The sequence below is a fragment of the Ambystoma mexicanum genome, chromosome 1q, assembly GCF_040938575.1.
Source record: "Ambystoma mexicanum isolate Mex_15411 chromosome 1q, UKY_AmexF1_1, whole genome shotgun sequence".
Taxonomy (NCBI): domain Eukaryota; kingdom Metazoa; phylum Chordata; class Amphibia; order Caudata; family Ambystomatidae; genus Ambystoma; species Ambystoma mexicanum.
In genome coordinates this window covers 947,714,130-947,733,619 of record NC_090922.1, presented here as the reverse complement: position 1 = coordinate 947,733,619, position 19,490 = coordinate 947,714,130, and positions in this window count along the sequence as shown.

The following is a 19,490-nucleotide window of genomic DNA, read 5'->3' as shown; positions in this document are numbered from 1 at the left end:
AAACAACCATTAGCAACTCACATGGAATTCCTGCTTTAACTGTAATACTTTGTCTCCAAATCAGATCCATCCTTGCAGTTTAATTACTTGACTAAGGAACATGCCAGTACATGGCACTGCTAACTATAACTGTTAGCTGGCCACCTCAGGGTAGGCTGTAACATCAGGGTCTCTTTTTTTAGTGGCCTTATCTGCGGTATCATAGCAAGGTGAAATATGATCCATATTCTGAGTGTGTTAGGTGTATTTAACCACTGCTATTAGCTAGAAAGGGGTGGGACATTGCATAAATACATTTTTCCTTGCTGTACTTGCATGCCATCAGACCTACAAAACCCCTTCCTTTTCCATTTAGACAACCCTGAATGTATGGTGTTTGTCATGTACGCTGAATTGGAGTAAATGGTAACCAAGCATCCCTAGTATGCTTCTAACGCTTCAATTAACAGATTGAGTTCTGCTGCCTGAGAAGAATAATGTGTTGGTAATCTTTTCTGAACAACAGCCTCATATTCCCCAACTACAAGGCACACTACTGCTGCACCTGCATGTCTCTGTCGAGTCTCCTGGTCAATCATAGATGATCCATCAATGAAAATCGCTTCCCACTCCTCCAGTACGTCCTCCCGTGCTTGCACTAAATCAATTTCGGAACCTTCGTAAGTAACACAATCGAGCACTTCCTCACTTTCCTCAAAAAATATAGCAATAAATGTGGTAGGGTTTACTTTGTGACATTTTACATTGTGAATGGATGGGCTGGACATGATCACTTCATATGTAGATGCCCTCTGTGTAGTCATTGTGGATTTTGATTGTTCGAGTATTGCAAACACAGCATAGGCTGTAGCAGCCAATGACTGGTCAAAGGGAAATTGGCCCTGTAATTCTGAATCTAAGATACCACTGTAATATTCTAGGGGCTTGTGTCCCAGGGATGTGTGCTGAGCCAATACAGCAGTCCTTACTTTTCTGTTAGATTGGGAGAATAGATTAAATTGATTGTGTAATCAGGGGTTGCAAGTACTGGAGCACTACTAAAGACACTTACAATAAACGTATCGAACAAGCCAAATCCAACACCAAAGAATTGTTTAGAATCCTAAAAGAGCTTGAAACTCCTGTTACTACACCAGATACTTGCACCAAAGATAGCACTTGGTGCACCAAAAAACAAGAGGCATTCCTTGGTAAGATTGCCACTCTCCAAATTAAAATCAATAACAAACAAACAAACTTACAATCCAACCTTCAACCCAACCCCATCCCTACCCTAAACCATTCCATCCCGGACTCCCTGACTCATTTTAGCTTCTCTCCACTGTCCATTTCCGGAGTGGAAAAGATCATCGTCAGCCTTAAACCTTCTAACTGCCAAGGTGACCTCTGCCCGGCACCCATTATTAAGGAAGCAGCTCATGACCTAGCGCCATTCATCACTACGTTCATCAACTCTTCCTTTAGCTCTGGGATTGTACCTGACAACCTAAAGGATGTGTGGGTCATCCCTCTTCTGAAAAAGAACTTACAAATTCAAGATTACATTGAATCTAACAAACTACTGGGACTCTGGCAATCTGTGTTTCTCCCACGCCACAGCACTGAAACTGCCCTTATAGATCTAAAAACACAGATCGAAGATCTAAAAGACAAAGGCAAACTTGCTCTCCTACTCCTCTTGGAACTCTCGGCGGCCTTCGATATTGTCAATCATGAAATTCTCTGCCACCACCTCAAATCAGCTGAGCACTTCTCCGACAAAGCTACAACTTGGATGAGTTCTTTTTTAGACAATAGATCTATGCGCGTGTTCTCTCCACTAGCAGCCGCCCCACCTGCACCTGTCTCCTGTGGCGTGCCACAAGGATCTTGTGTCTCTCCCATGTTGAATAACGTGTTTACTGAACCTCTTTTTGATATCTTGGATCATCTGGGCGTCACCTACACCAATTACGCTGACGACACCCAGATACTAATCCCTATCTCAGGCAACTACACTGCTGACTCCCTCGCTATCATTGCCATCTACCAGGTCATCCAAGCATGGATGGCGCAACACGACTCTGTCTTAATGATGAAAAGACAGAGCTCCTTATTCTTGGTTTGCCACTAAAACTCACCAAACCCGACCCTGCGTTTAAGTCCTTCATCATCGATGGAAATACCCTCCTAACCGCCAAGGACACAAAAACCTTAGGGATCTACATTGACTCGACTCTATCCTTGGCCAGACAAACCAACTCAGTCTCTTCCGCAGCGGCATATACCTGCAAGCTTATTACAGCCAGCAGCCCTTTTCTCTCCTCAGCCAATTGTGTTACACTGGCTAGGACCCTTGTATTATCCAAGATTGATTACTGCAATGCTCTGTACTTGGGCACTAATTGTTGCAACTTAAATAAGCTACAAATTGTCCAAAACAATGCTATTAGAGCTGCCCTCAACATTCCCAGGTGCCAACACATATCCGACACCAGACGCAACATTCACTGGCTCTCAATCCCACACCGAATCTCCCTGAAAACTCTGGCTCTCACCCACAAATGCCTTCATAACTAAGCTCCCTGCTACCTGGCCAACCAAGCCACCCTCCACAACTCCACTAGACCTCGTAGAATGGCTCAAACTAACTGCCTTGTTGTTCCACGCTTCAATCTCCAAAGTTCAGGTGGAACTAGCTTCCCTATCATGGCTGCCAAATTATGGAACACGCTTCCAAATGATCTCAGAGCAGAACCCTCCTTCCTGAGATTCAAACACCTTATCAAAGCCTGGCTGTTCGCCCAAGACATCTGGCACTGGGTTCTCTGTTTTACTTGTAGATAGCTGTATCCTTGTAAATACAATCTTGCTTTGTCTTCTCATTGTTATTTTTGAACCTGTAAACTTTGTAATTATTGCACTGTCTGCCTTTTCATGCTGGAACTATGTGATGTGCCCGGTTGCCCCTGGGCCTGGTGCGCTATACAAATAAATAAAATTCAAAATACAAATACTTGTAGCGTTTTTCAGTTCTAAGAAACATGTCACCATTTCACCTGTCCACTTCAGTGACCCCTTCCTCTTCTCTTCTGTGCTTCTATGAACCCTTGTAGGAGAGGTTTTGTATAACTAGAATAGTAAAAAATCCATGCTCTACAGTAGTTACAATCCCAGAAAGTGTTGCATTTCTTTAACTGTAGTTGGCTGTGGTGTATTCTGTACTGCAGCAGCCCTTTCCTGTGTTACTCTCTTCCCTGCTGATGATTGTATCTGCCTCAAATACACAACCTCTTTCTGGCAATATAGCATTGTTTCCTTGTCTGCGGTGTATCCTGTGTTTGCAAGCAATGTCAATAGTGTAATTGAATCTGCTCTGCACATTTCTTCTGTGGTACTACATACTAAAAGGTCATCCACATACTGTATAATTGTGCTTGTTACATGTATATTGCCCAAACTCATGTGTAGTACTCTGTTACAAATATTAGGGGACTAGTAGTACCTCTGTGAAAGTCTGGTATGTTGAAATCTCTGCCCACGGTAGATACACGCTGTATGATATTGAGAAACAGGGTGTAATTCGATGGAGGAGAAAAGACCAAGGGCTTGGGAACCCCTACGCACCAAAACATACACAGAAAACCAACCCGCTGTGAATATTATTAAAATACAGGGAAAACCTCAAAAAGAAATTGTAAAAGAAGGAAGGAGACGCACTCACCTCTTAAGGAGAATCCATCTCCGAAGGGGAATCACATTAAAGTACTAAAGCATGCGTACTCAAAACTAGATGTATGAATTAACATGCCCAAGTATACATGATCTCATTTTGAAGATGACCTAGACATTTTATGCCTAATTCACAGAGCATTTTCCTATGGGATTTCATTATTATAAAACGCTTCTGTAAATCAGGCCCTTTATGTCTTACAGAAACTTGGCCTCAAGACCCCACTGGCCCAACAAGTGGCATTGCTGTTCCAGGGGGCTATACCATCTTCCATAAAAATAGAGAGTCTGGGAAGGGGTGGGGGGTATCGCTATCATAGTTAGGGACTCGATCCATATGTTCCCTTCCACAACCACATGTGTAGGTAAAGCACACTCCCACAAACAACAGTAGAATCAACATAATTGTGGTATACAGACCTCCATCATTAACGTCAGATTTTAACGAAAAAATCATACAACAACTCAACAATCGTAAAGGTACAAATACAGCCACCTTGATGCTATGGGACTTTAATAGATGGAGAGGAAACCTTAAGGACAAAGAGGCTATTAACCTTGAGAAAGCCCTGAATAATATTGATATTATGGTAATAAATTGGGTTACCACCCACAACCTGGAAACCTGTATGAATGAGGACACACTGTGCATCTGTTCACATCATTTTAAAGTGTCCTTCTCAGTGCACATAAAAATCCTTCAATGGAAAAAAGCAAAAACAAGCAAATAAAAACACAAAACAGAAACTTAAAGAAAATAGAGACAGCACACCTAGAACAGTGCATAAACAAAGTCCTGTGGTATCGCAAAGACAGAGATACATGTGACAAAATCCTCAGAAATTTAAGACCAGACTCATCAGAGAAAATAGAAACCATCAAAAGTAGTTTAACTCCAAGCTTGTGGAGTTAAAGAAAGAAAAGAGGAGAAGAGCGGGTAGATGAATGAAGCAACCTTCCCTGGCAAATAAGGAGAATTGGAAATACACAGAGAAACCTATAAAAAGGGAAGTTGTGAAGCAAAAAAAAAAATCTATGTCATTGACCAAATTAGGTTAGCCGCCAATTCCACTAGGAAGCTATTTGAAATACTTAAATCCATCGAAAAACCAAGGGCCCTATCCCCACCATTTGTCCCATCCCAGGAGGATTGTGAAAAGGTACAAGTACAAATAAAATTTAGAACACAAGAGAGACAATAACAACTGCGCAAACCGCAATCAAAGCTCAGCTAGACTCCCCAGCACCGGACAAACCACAAAATTACCAAGAAAATTTCAAATTACACCCCACCACTACAGAAGAGATGGTAAAACTATTGCCATCTCTGAAACCCACATCATGTAAACTGAAAATATTCTTCCCCTGAAAATGATCCTGGATAACAAATAAATGTTTGCACCATTGCTTACTAAGATCATGGAAGCGTCCTTTAGAGACAGTATTATTTCTAAAAGCATCAAAACAGTTACCATCAAGCAACTGTAAAAAAACCAGGTCTGGATCAAAAGGATCCAGGAAACATGAGACCCATAACAAACTGTAACTGCCTATTTGAAGTGATGGACAAGGTGGCCACGGCACAGCTTCAATCATATGTTGAGGCAAATAACATCTTACATAGTTGACAGTCAGGTTTCCGGGCGGCTCACAGCACGGAGACAGCCATGTTGGACTTGCAAACACATATGTCGAGTGTTATAGAAAAAGGCAAGACGGGCCTACTTGTGCTTCTAGATCTCAGTGCAGCCTTTGATCTTTTGGACCGCTCAAATGGGCACTGGAGAATGTGACTAACTGCTCCAAAGAGGCCACCAGTTGGTTGTGATTGTTTCTAGCAGACAGAAAATCGAAAATCCATTGGGGAGAAAAATTCTCACAAGAAACACCCATTTTCTGTGGCATCACGCAAGGTGCTAGCTTATCACGGTTCTTATTCAACCTCTACCTCTGGTGTCTCTGCGTAGTGCTCGATAACATCATTACAAACTACGCAGATGACACCCAGTTGGTAGTGGAACTGACCTGCAGCTATACCATGGACAGCACTAAAGTGACAGCACTATATAGCATCATTGAAGCATGAATGGATAAGAACTGGATGTACCTTAATGGAAGTAAAACGAAGATGATGATCTTTGGTTCCCACCAGGCCGGGCCAAGCTAGGCCCAGAATATGAATCATTTAACATCAAAGACTCCCCTATTCAGGTAGTAGGGAAAATGAAAACCTTAGGGCTTTTCCTGGAAGCTTCCATGAGTCCCGAAGCACAAGTCATGTACTTAAATAAGATTCCATCTTCAGCTGCTAAAGGCTATCCAACCATATTTGAGTGAAGAAAATTGTGCAACCATTGCTAGGGCAACTATTCTGTCCCAGCTCGACTATGGGAATGCTTTACTATTAGGCGAAAACAAGAGCTGCATAGCAAAATGCCAAGTGATTCCAAATAATGCAGTTAGAATTGTAAAAAGGAAAACAAGAGAACACATCAGTGACGACAGAGTGGCATTACAATGGTTGACCATGGAGGACAGGATCCAGTTTAAGACCATGACTCTAGTTCATAGATGTCTGTACGGGATAGCCCTGGCATACTGGAAGGAAAAGATTACCCAATAAGTACCAGAATGATCCCTAAAATCGGAGGCATTGGGTCAGATCACTGTCATGACCCATAAGCAAGGTAATGTTATGAGCAGAGCCTTTCCAGAGATGGCAGCTCTAAAATGGAACAACCTTCCCCTACGACTCAGACTTGAGTCTAATTATTTAGCTTTCAGAACAAATTTGAAAACTAACCTTTTCAAGTGAAAAGTTAGCTCCTTCAGGCAGGTCTGGTGTAACTAGGCAGAATTATTTTGTTATGTGCCGTTTTATACATGTTTATTCTCACCGTGTCTTTATGTTGGTGCCCAGATGCCTGCAAGCTTTCGGCACGATATAAACCAATAAATAAATAAAAATAAAATAAGTAATTGAACAGAAAATAATGCATTTTTCAAATTGATGACATTAAAATGTGTGGCTTCTGTAGGTATGTTGAAATTAATTTTGGCTGTATTCAGCACAAGTGGGGACGCTGCTTCCTCTATGCTATTGAATGTGTGTAAATCGTGTATGAATTTCTAACTTGACCCCTTTGCTTTTTTGACAGGTTATATCGCTGTATTGCACTGTGACTCTGAGGGCACTCAAATGCATACATATACAAATTGGAGTACACAAGTTCTCCCCTAGAAGCGCCATCGATGAACAATGTTCTTGTTATCGCCACTACCCTGGCGTAACAACTTCTTGGTGTGGAACACTTTACCCCACTTTTTGACAAGGAAATGGTCATGCTCAATTTACTTAACAAATCCCTTCCCAACAGGTTTACCTGTGTCGCCTTTGAGAACAATAGTGGCGCTAATACCTCTTGGTTACCTACCTCGATGGGTAAGTCATCTGTGAATGGATCTGAATGTATTTCTCCAGAGTATCCCTGCATGTCCATTACTTTATCTGATGAGGGGACTCAACCTTCCTTTAAGCATGATTTTGCTGCACCTGTGTCACCATAAAAATGAATTATTTTGTGCCTTTCTCCACAACTACCTGGGTTTCCTCTTTCAGTTCAGCAGTGACTGACAGAACCGGGCACATCAGGGTTGTCTGTGTGCTGTCCTATTTGATATATGTTTTTGACCTTGGGAATATGAAAGGATTGGCGCTCACCACACTTGCCTTTCTGTACGGTGTCACTGTGCCAAGCATTTTTGTCCCAGACTTGATTGGCTTGTTGTTGGGTCTGCTGCTTTGCATATGCTAACCCATTTTCCCACATGACCAACACTGTTTTGGCCCACTAAGTCTCGGCCCCCACACCGCCAAATCCTCATCCTCTACCTCCTAGTCCAGGGTAAGCTCCCTGATAACCACCATGGTACTTACCCTGATATCCTTGGTTGTCCAGATACCATTGGTGCCTCCCCTTGATCCACTCCGGTGCCATTCTCACTTCCACCAGAGCCATCCTTTGTTCCACCTGCTGCATGGATGAACCCGTAATTACCTCTCTTTCTATACTCATTTTCACCAATTTCTTTTGCACTAACATTACCTCGGCCTTCTGTGCATTATCCGCTTCTTCTCCTGCTGACTTTTACAATGATGCACTATAACCTCTTGAATCTCTCCCTATCCCTTGGCCTCAATCCCTACTACCTTATCGAAATCTTTCAGCACCCTTTTGAAAGTACCTTCTTCAAAATGTGATACAATATTGCTATTGTTTTGGCCCATGTGTTCCCTCTCTCAACCCTCCCCATCTCCTGAATCTATAATATTTGCTGTGCTGGATCTTCATCTTCCTTCATAGTATGCACCATTATTGAATGTAAGTTCTTAATGCAGCCACCACTCTAGCCTAACAATTGTTAAAGTATCCCCCATCATGATTGTCGTCACCCACCGGTACCCTGGATATCCTGCCTTTTTCCAAATGTAATATTTGTGGTCCCCCAATACTGCAGCAAACAAAATTTCCATGTCTCCTAATGCAAATGCAATGCCTGCTGTCTGTTTCGCAAGCGCATATATCCACTTGCCCATTCCTGCAGTGAGTGAGGGCAACACCATAATCAGATTGTTCATATACATGTGTGGCCAGGGCACATACTGTGCTCTGCTGGGACGCTTATGTAGTAATGGACAGTGTGTTCCCACCTGCTTCAATGTGGTGACTTCCTCCCCCCTCGCTTCCCTTTTACTAATGCCATATAACCTGGTCTCACTCTTAACCTTGGGTACCACAAAGATTCTATTATTGGTGTCACGCTAGGCAGCAACTCCTCTCCCTGCTCCTCATCTGTTCCCCACTCATCCCCCTCCACCACTACTCCTGCATCAGAATCTGTTCTGATAGATTCATAATCCAAACTATCTGCTCGTGTTCACCCTCCGCTATATCTCTCTAGTCATTGCGATCATCATCCCTTGTTTCAACATGCACATCTCTAATCACAGTGCAGTCAATTCTGAATTAAATATCGCCCACTCTCCGTTCATCGGTCAATGCGGTGCCTGCAAACCTTTTCAGATAGTGAATAGCGGGCTGTTCACTACAGATGGGCACCACACCCCAGGAATGCACGGCAGCGACACCCCCAACTACACAGAGAGTCTGGGATCCCGTTGGGGTCACCAAACTGAAAGGATGGTAACCAAACACTGAAAAGTAAAAACAATCCTGGAGGAAAAATAGTAATTGTACCATTTAGCAAAGGAAAACAAGTTTATCACATGTGAAAAGTGTCTCAGAGAATCCTGTAGAACCCAACTAACAGAGTTTCTCTTATCTCAAAGGGTTACAACTTATAAGTTAATTATCCTATTCATAATAATGATTACAGCATAATCTCACCACCCTCATTGAATTCCAACTATAGAAGATAAAGCTCCCTATAGTCCCTTAATGAATTGGCCACAATTATGCTATCGCATTTTCTAGACACATGGTACCCTACGTAGTCACTGTCGAACCCAGGTATGATTGGTGGGTTCTTATCAATAGGTTCGCAAATTTAGGACCATAACGTGATGTGTGATGTTCACCGTTCTGTTCCCGACACGAACAAAGTAACTTGGTGATGCCAACTCTGCTTTGATAAGATAATAGGCTTCTTCATTAACCCAGATGTCATGGCACACCAGAGCTGCACCCCCGACCTTGTACCTAATATATTGACATCACCTCTGCTCCTCCTGTCCCAAATCACAAGATGTTCCAGACACGCTCCCCCTTATCTCCTCTCATCCCAAGTTGCCTATGGATGACCAGACCAGGTCACTGCACTTAAGTCTGAATTTTGAGGATCTGTTTGCTTAAGTTGTGTGTCTAGGTGTGATTCATATGGGGTGGTCACACTGGGGCTAGGGCAATAGAGTTTTAAAACGTCAACTGCCTCATCGGCATCACAGAACCTCATGCCCTATTCTCATGAATTTGTCCTTCAAAGGGTGCAGCTCTTCCTGCTCCTTTACCAACTAACATTCCATTCCCACCACATTCAGGCCCCGCAGCTGGATATAATTGATGCTTATCTGTACAACATGGGTGCCTCTGACATCAGCTTCTCTCATGGCGAACAAAGGGGATTTGGTTTTAGGGTTGACCCACCAGAGCTGCTGCTCCACACCAAGGTCTGTGTTTGTTTCTGTCCATCTTGTGCTAGGCCTTAACATCAAAATGGTGACACGCCTGCCAAGTTAATACATCAATTTCACTTCTACCACACTGCCCTGCTGACTCCACATATATTTATTTATAGTTTTATAAGGCTCCGAAGCCCATAGACATCTGGGGGCAAACATGGAGACAACAGACGAAGCAAAACTGACATAGGACATACAGGAAGAGGATGAACAAACCGTTTATCCTAGTGATTACTTAAAGAGAACAGCTTTTAAAACTTTGCAGAACTTCAGGTTATTTTGTTCCAGTCTTAGAGAAGTTGGGAGTTTGTTGCAGATTTTGGCCGCTCTAACAGGGAAGGATCTACCGAGCCCATTGAACCATTTGTGGGTAATGCTGTTGACCTAGCCCTAGTTTCCTGAACGCAGGAATATGCTAGGCACATATGGACAGATTAATGTTTTCAGATAGAGTTGAACTGTCCCAAAGCGAAAACAATTTACCAGTGTGCTAGATTTGAAACAATCTCGTCTTCCACCTTCAGCCAGTGGAGATCCCTTCTACTGGCCGCAATATGTTTTATAATTCACTTACTACATCACTCTACCCTAAATAATTACCGGCCGGTCAAGTGGCACAGCGGCAGGGCCAAACTCAGCCTTTCATCCTTCCGAGGTTGATAAGTGAGCACCACACACCAGTGGATAATAATAAGCAGTGCTCAGATACCTGAGGGTTCGTAGCGCTATATGAATGTGAAATTATTATTATTATTACAGTTGCATCAACTAATCACTGGACCTATAATGCTGCCCTATCTATGACCTCTTTATGACCTCTTCAACCACAACATGAATACATTTGTTGCTCTTTCTGTTTTGCTATATGTATGTATCTAATAAGTGCCAAACCTAACTAAAACAACATATGAGCTGTCTGTGGCGCAAACTTCACTCTGCTCCTCCGATGTTGCATTCTAATAGATTTTCCTCAACCTGTACGTTTTTGCCTGGCTGGGATACTGTATGCGCATCCCATCAGTTTACTCACCATCTCATTCTCTCCAATTCTCCTCTACATTTATCCTCACAATCCCACAAAGACCGCTCTCACAGCCACTCTTTCTCCCTACACTTGTATCCACTGCCCATATCAATCAAAACTAGCCCAAGAGTGGGTCTCTTCCAGGCTCGTACTGGCCTAAAGGGCAATAGGCCCATGGCCGAATGAAAAATGCGAAATGCTGGTGTGGGCGCTGTTTTTTGGGTCAAAGTGGGCCCCTTGTTTGGCCAATGTAGGCCAATTGGATGAGTTACTTCACTATGCGGCTAGTAGTTTTGACCAGTGTTGCTGAATAAATATTCTTTAAAATGCACAATTTTCATCACATTTTGTCAAAAAGCTCCCCCTTGGGCACTATTCAAACAGTGTAGCAAAAGGAATGAATAGCCATTTGCAACTGTGGGCCACTTTTTCATTGGTGCCCAAGACAAATTTTATGGGCCAGTTCGACCCTGGTCTCTTCAAAGCTTAAACTTCACTGAGTGCTAAAGACAGAGCGTTCCCTGCCTTCTATTCATCCTCCATAAATGACCCCCAACACTGCCTCCAGTGATGCTGAATAATTTAATTTTGTATATATTTAGTTAGTACTCCCCTTTAATTTGAAGCACTTGCTCCCTTATGTTATTGTTACCATAAGCCAACGGTTTTGTTATATACCTTAGTTTTCTGTTTGTTTTTTCTCATCACTGGTATATGTCCTATTTTTTTTACTCCCTCATGAACTGGCTCTCTTCTTGTTCTCACCATTATGATATTGTACAGGCACCCTTCCTAGGAATGATTCCACCATCTGGACATGTGTTTTTGAAAGTCATTTCGGATCGAAATGTGCAGACAAATACATACAAGCGCAAAGACGAATATTTTAGGTACAGCTTTTTGTACATTAAAGCACTTTCTCTTTGAGCTCATACAGGTTTACAATATGTTTGTTGGAAAAATATTGTAATACTCTGTAATATATTGGTACTCTTTGAGAGCATTGCTCCTGAAGAGTGCAAACACTGTCCACATAGGTGTTGTCTGTGTGACATTCTCGTGCTGTATGCCAAATTAACAGTAGTGGGTGCTTAAAGGATATGTTATAGTGACATACAAACACAAAAATACATGTAGAGTAATCCACGTTACTCCACGTTAATCCACGTTAGAATAATACGCTATGGGGATACAATCCATCCATACTTTTATATAAGTGCATTCTATACCTGCCACTGATTCATGTGCTGCGACTGTATGCTATGAAGTCAATATTGCACTTTCAGTGTACCCATGTCACGTGGTCCATGTGCCCCAGGAAACAAACTATGGCTTAGAAACATAAAAAAAGATATCAAGAGGTTACTATGTGTACACTATTTGCTGGTACGATAGCTAAGCAGGTGAAACACTCGCTGCTGTGAGCTGCAGGTCCAAATCCCTACAAGGCCAACTCAGCCTTTCATCCATTTGAGGTCGATAAATGAGTACCAACTTCGTTTGGGTGATTATGCAAGTAAATGTGTCCTATATACAGTGCTTTTGTGAAAGCGCTATATAAATAACACATTACCATTATTTGTTATGTTCTGTGCTCACCAACAATGTGGACTGAAAAACAGCAGGTTTCTTTCTGTACTTCATATGGACCGCATCTTCCAGAAACTCTGCAATCCATGAACAGAGAAAAATGTTACAGCAGCTTTCATCTGCCATTATGTTGTCCACGGGTCCCCCATGAAGACTGCAGGCTAGAAACATACATTCAATATGGGCCTGCAGGTGACTTTTGCAATGCACAAAACCAGCAACGTGCTAGTTACTAGTAGTTTAGTGCACTTGGGTCTGCAAGGCTGTGCCTGGACCTGCAGTGGAAGGATGGAGAACACGTGTTATTGTTCGTATGGAAACAATCTATTTTGGCCCAGCCAATGAAACTTTCACACCGGATAGTTTTGTTATGTTTTGATAAATGCACTTATTAAGAGTTAAGGGGACTAAAGCACAAAGGGACGCTAATAAACAACTAAACCAAATACACGTACTAAGGACTTAGTCATGCCTAAATATCAAAATATATCTGGAAAGGTTATGTTTTTAGTTTTCTTCTTTTTAAAGCTGTACATTGGGTTGAGCTCTCAGAGAAACGTGGAGATTATTGCCAACATTTTCAGTTTTGACAGCAAAACGTATCTCCAACCGACAAGTGCATCTTTCAACTTCAATGAGGTTGGTGTTAGAGAATCCTAGGGATCTGGCTGGAGTATATTGTGTGGCTAAAGATTAAAGATGCACAGGGTTGTTAATAATACGCATTATGTGTGATGGTGACAATTGTTAAATCCGTTTTAGCAGCTATGGGCAGCCAATGCAGCTTCTGTACTATTGTTAGCAAAGGGAGGGGCATTTTCCTTGACACGTGCCACATGATTCTGTAAGACGTACAATTCATGAATTTCTGTTTTTCTACAACTGACTGAAAATGCATTACAATAGTTGAGTTTAGTGCTGACTAATACCCCAGCAAAGTGGTGCAGGCGGTGGTGCTGAAGGAATGGGTGTGAAAAGAAGACCGGTAGGGGGTGTCTGTACTTCTGCTCTCTATATGGTAGAAGAGAGGCACAGAGGACCCCAGCCAAGATTCTCTATTACGGTAGCAATGGACGAGCAATCAAGGCCTAGCTTCTCAGGAGGTGATGCAGGCTGGTTCTTAAGTACAGTGTAGTCCCCAAGCCCCCACAAAGGAAGGTCCACACACTGTATTGGTTAGAACACAGTCTTTATATAATCAATATTCAAGGTTATGTACACTTATCATAATAACTCACTTTGTACTCAGGAAAATCAACAATGGCAAATATATACAATTCTAAAGTGGTACCACCCGTTGTATTAGATCTTATTAAAGTGCATCAACAATACTGTAACAATGGCACACAGATCAATAGAGTGAAACCAGCAATAGAGAGAGGAGAGAAAATAAGATGGTTGAGCAATAGGCAGAATACTGGCCCCTACCACTAGACACAGTTCTGTGTGGAGATCCCCCCACCTGGGCAACCTGTAAAATAAAGATATAGCACAAGCCCAGTCCATATATTGTTCTGCAAGTCTTATTCCTTCCTATAATGTTTTTACCCCCCCCAATGTACCTGGTGGAGTCGAGTTCTTCGAAGAGGCGTCGACAGATCCTTCTTGAGCGACCCCCTTTCAAGCGGGAGTCACGGATCATCGAGAGGCGTCGAGAAGCGTCGAAGAACTCGGTGTTCGGTGACGGGGAATCGACGGCCCTTCCTGAATGCCTTCCCTTTCAAGCGGGAGACACGGGGCGTCGAACGTCCGTCGACAAACAGGGTAGAACGGCGTCGATGAGGCGGCAGCTTCGTCCGAGCGGTGCTCGTCGGCGTCGGAACGTCGGCATCCTGCAAGGTAGAGGCGTGCGGGCACCTCGGTGACAATAGTTCTGGACCGCAAAGATCGTGGAGACGGATGCCCAGCAAGGGCGTCGAGTCGTTCGAGTCTTTGTGGTCTTCGGGTGGCGGGAAACCCACCGGCAGGTTTCTCTTCGGCGCGTTGGTCGTCCTTGACTTTCTCAGGCAGGATAAAGCGGTCGACGGGGCGGACGAGGGAGTCCTTCGATTCGAATGTTCTTAGGCAAAGGAGCAGACGGCTCCGGTCGTCGGCGGCACGGCGTCAAGTGGTTCCCACGGCTGGGCAACACAACTTCGACGGGCCTCCAGCGGTTACGCAAACCTGCAAACCCTGGTCGACGGCAATGGACTTCGACGGCGGCGATGTCCGGGTGCTTCACTTTGATCTCCTCGGCGGTCCCGTCTCGGGTCTGCAGCCTTTTCGAGGGTCTGTCTTCCAGGGCGCTTCGGCAAAGATGGAGCGGTGCTCGATGGTCCCTCGGAGCACGGGAAGAGGGCGCCTTACCAGGTCCTCTCTCGGGTCAGTCTTTGACGATTTAGGCAGCCTTCGGATCGGTCGAAGCAAATGCAACAGCAAGTCTTCTTCTTCCAGCTGGACGTCAAGGATCAGCAGTTCCAGTTACTCTTAGAGTGGAGACTCAGCTCCAGAACGCTTCTGAACGCTTCTGAACGTTCCCTGAACCCTTCTAAACAGTGGTGAGAGGTCCCCAGATATACTATTCTGTCTCTCATCCACACTGCTGGCACACACTCAGCAGCCAATCATACAGAAGGGCATTCATGCAGTCAGTCAGCCAATCAGGCACACAGTGCATTCAGGCCACACTCCTCCCTTTCAGACACTCACAACAAGGAATGTGGATTGGGACAAGTACCCAGCCATTCAACACTGCACACTGCATTCAGGCCAGTTTCGGGCAGGGCTGTCTCAGTCTTTGTCTCTCATGCCAGAAACCAGACAACCACAACAAGGAGTGTATATTGGTCACACACTCCATTCACCCAGGTCCCACCCACAGGAGGTACCCACAACATACAGTCACTGGGAAGGCTCCAGTCAGTCTAGCTGGGCCTTCACAACAACACCATATATGGAACTTCCACCCAACAGCCAGTCAGGGGGAAGGGACAGAGTCAGGGCTTCCCAGGACTTTGGGAAAACAAGGTAACAGGCAATAGAAAGCAAGAGGTCACAGGGGCCATCTTGTTTCCTATCAGGAATCAACTGATCCCAATGGCAGGGCCTGGGTATCCCAAAATGGAGGACACCCAGAGCACCTGTCAAATTCAGCATGGAGCTGCCACCAGCCCATACCCTGCTCTGTGGGCCACCCACAGGTGCCCAAAAACATACACTAGGGGCACAGGGTTGTACCCCTACCCATGGGTGCCATAAGGGTATCCCATGGGTCTGTTCACCAAACCAAAAGAGAGAGCTGCACTGCCAGGAGTCCCACATGGACTCCTGGGCAGAAAACATGACAGAACACACGATAAAAAGCAGTAAAGGACAAGGATTCAGAGGCCCTGTCCCTCTGATGCATTTCCAGCATCACAATGGGCAAACATGCTTTCAATAGACAAAGGCAGTAAGATGAAGAGCTATTGATATGGCAGTATGATGGCTAGTATGAGACACCGTGCCCAGATGTGGGTCGAAAACAATGCTAGGGATTGTGTATGAGAAAGAAAGGACAGGGACAAGTGGTTGAGGGTGGAATGTGGATTAAATAGGTTATGCCTCATAAGATGTATTGATGTGCCAGAAATGGTGAGCTCAGAAGTTTCTGCATTGAAGCTAAGCCAGTTGCTGTCTATTCTGGTATGAAGTATTGTGGCAAGTCAGGTGTTGTAATCATGGTGTCACATGCCTTTTTAAAATATAGCTGGGTTTCATCAGCATAGCAATGGAATGCATTCCCAATGCCGGCCAAAAGTTCATGCAGAGGTTTAATGTACATGTTAAAGAGAAAAGACGATACAGAGAAACCCTGCAGGCCCCCACAAGTAAAAAGGAATTTAATAGTTATGTAATTTATAGGCAGACAAGCAAATTCGCTAGTTAATTATATAGAAACACAGTGGCTACATTGGTGATCCAGGATATCAAAGTCAGATGAAAGATCAAACATAAACATAAGTGTGGTTTCCCGTTTATCCTTATTCCACAGCAAGCTATTTCACACATGCAGCAAGGTGAGTTCCTTACCAAAATGGGGATGGAAACCAGACTGTTGGCCATATTGATGTCTGTGAGCTTCTTTCCTTCTTGTCTCCTCCACTTCCTGCAAAGTAAAACACTTTGAGCATGATGCAAGAAGGCAGATGCCACTTGTCAACTTGACAGGTATTGGATTCATTATAACAGGCTTGCTTTCAGCCAATCTCCTGTTACATTTTACCTTTATAAGGGAGGTAACTTATTTTCCTTTGTTGATTCATCTTGAACTCTTAAAGGCAGAAGATCGTGTATTGACCTTTATGGGAGAGCAGTTCTTTCTAAAGCACTCTGCCAGAGATGAAGACAGGTATTGCAAGGCAGAGTGAAGGTATGCTCACTACCCATCACCAGGGAACACTTGAAGTGACTCCTGTTGGACCAAGAAATGCACTCTCTGCCAGCTGCACTGATAACCACTTTCCTCATTGGGGGTGAAATAACCCTGGAGGTGCCAGCTATCCGCCCCCAAGTGAATTCTGCTACTTTTAACTGTTATCAAACGGAGTCGACCCAGTACAAACGACTTCAAACCATCAAGACCAGTGGTGCTGGCATTTGCAGATGACTTCGAAATGCTGCCTCTTTGAAAAATGAATCAAACCACTGGGATCAACACATTCAATCACTCTGGACCTAAATTTGAACTGCTGGAAGCATTTTTCCAATCGAAAATTAAACCCAGCAATGACCATCATCTCGAACCAGCTTGACCTTCGAACCAACACTGGCTGGTCAACTGAACTGCATCCCTTGAATGCCACCTTCGAACCATAAGAAGCTCAAATTTGAACCTAAATCGACACTGATTCGCCACCTGGACCAGGACAACGTGCTGTCTCTGGACTTATACCAACCCACAAAGCCTGGTTAAACATCGTCAAACTGCCAAATAACAGATTAAAGTACCTTTGCATTTAACAGACATGGAGGTAACACTCTATTGACTAATTTCAAGTGAGGAGTTAATCCCCAAGAAAGGACAGGTTCAACAAAAGTGTTGGTTGTCCTCTCATGGAAGGTGTTCATGTATGTGCATGGCAGCTGAAATTACCACATATTTACTGAATGATTAGGGTGACATGAGTACTTATGTCTTCAGGTCCCCAAAAACCAGGAGGCTGTTAGCATTGGACCAAATACACCTTTATTTCAACACATGGAACAGCAGACATAATTCATAGGCACTTATTGTAATTTCAGCTCCATGTCTGTGCAGTGCAAGTACATCGTGACAACTGGGCAAACTCTATCAAGAGTGTTGCTATCTGTCATGCATTACTCTTTTCTTTATTTCTCTCAGGGCTCGCTTATCATTGCCTGATAACACCACTTGTACATTTTCATATTGCACACTCATCTCTATTTAATGGCTGTTCCAGAGTGTTTTCAGATATATTGTGAGGATCAAGAGTTTGCAAATGGATCACCTGCAACTGAATTAAGAACATAATTTAGCACAGTGTTGAAGGCATGTATTACTTATAGAGAGTTGTGCAGGAGAATTAGCAGCATCTGTTATTAGAATGCAAACCATTGTTGACTGGGATAGATGAGCTATCTTGGGTTCACTACTCATAGAGTGGCCGATGTTGTGCAGCACCAAAGACATGCACACCATGCTCCCATTCTACTTCTACCAATAGTAACATCATTTCCCATTTTACGATTTCACAATATGAAAAAAATGCTTTAATTCTGATTTTCTGGTCAGCAGAATGGTGGATTCCTGACACCTCATTAATAGAAAGTGCATATATAATCTTTGTTGAATCCACATTTCTGCAGGTCAGGTCCTAGAAGGAAATCATTGCACATGCGGAAGTCCAACGTATTGAGAAAAATTCCACCAACAATTCAGATAGGACAAGGAGTGACTTCTTGAATTGCTATTTGACACACAATCAGTAGTGTTTCCTGCAACTTCTTTGTTGGCCTTAACTAGTCATCCAACTTGAGATCTACTCCATGACATCACTGCCCAATTGTGTATATATTAAGTGTACAACTAAATGTATGACATACAAAGTATGTACTGTCAGACATTTTTACAGTGTTTAGATATCACTGTTGTGTATAGTTTAAATGTGTTGTCACTATCTTGTTTTGTTTGAACATGATGTGTAAACTCTTCACAACACTCAGATGCTCACATTACAACTGGATTGCGGCTCCAAAATGTGTTTTAATTAAATGCAAGTAAATACAGTGTACTTCTGCCATTGGTTTCTCTGTTAATCCGGATACACATCATCATCATCATCCAATCAATGTCAAGACAGATAGAGGACTGATGTAGGCTGTGCAAAGTGCACTCTCTGCTTCTGCCCTTTCGGTGATCCATAGCAGAGATGTGCTGAGCACCTCATTGGGTAATGTCCACGCTCCACTTGCTTCCTGTCTAGCGTTGAGGCTGTAGGAGGAGAAATGCACAATGTGTATTTCCTATGATAAAGAGCATAATACTGTCAGAGGTCCAGCCAAGATATTACCCGAATAGGATTCAAAAGATTCTGTTTGACATATAGTTGCCATCTTTCTAAGCACGGCAAATCATGTTTAATTAATCACTCCAGTCTAACTCCACACTCTGCATTTTCAAATAATCATACATACGGATGGGTCACATCAGGCTGTCACAGCTTTCTTCATTTTAACAGCCACCTGCTGTCTTACTTTATGAACCGCTCCCATGTATCAGAATTTTACAATCCTGTGGTCGATCATAAATTCCTTCACTTTATAAAATGAACCATGATTTTACAGGGGTTGGGCACCCAACTTCGGTCATTTTAAATCACATTTTTGTAAAGTGATTGCCATTTAATTGTAGCTATTGCTTTATTGCGCTGCTAAATACTGATATGGTGGTTAACATGGGGCTTCCACACCTCTGGTACCTTTGCT